Here is a 335-nt window from a genome sequence, read left to right as displayed (position 1 = left end):
GACAAAGTGAGAGAGAGAGAGGGTAAGTGAGAAAGCAAGCTGCCAGGTCCAGAACTCAAACAGCAATAGGCCATGTGGGACTCCAGAGGCCTCAACCACCACTCCTCCTGCCTGCTCCTGTATCTTCTTTTGTAAGAGGAATTGAGGAATTCAAGCTCCCAAATTTCAGAGCATTTATTTTGTAAAAATATATCTGAATGTTTCCCTTGAAGAGTAGGATATTAGAGTAAGAAATTCTAAATATTGATTGGTTTAGGTTTACCCCTTTAAAATGTAGATATCCACTGATCCAATATTTACTTAATACTTACTAAGTCAATACACTTCTAGAAACT

This window comes from Tupaia chinensis, unplaced genomic scaffold, assembly GCF_000334495.1.
Source record: "Tupaia chinensis unplaced genomic scaffold, TupChi_1.0 Scaffold000168_1, whole genome shotgun sequence".
In the NCBI taxonomy this organism is placed as follows: Eukaryota; Metazoa; Chordata; class Mammalia; order Scandentia; family Tupaiidae; genus Tupaia; species Tupaia belangeri.
Note: the sequence above shows the minus strand (reverse complement) of the source record.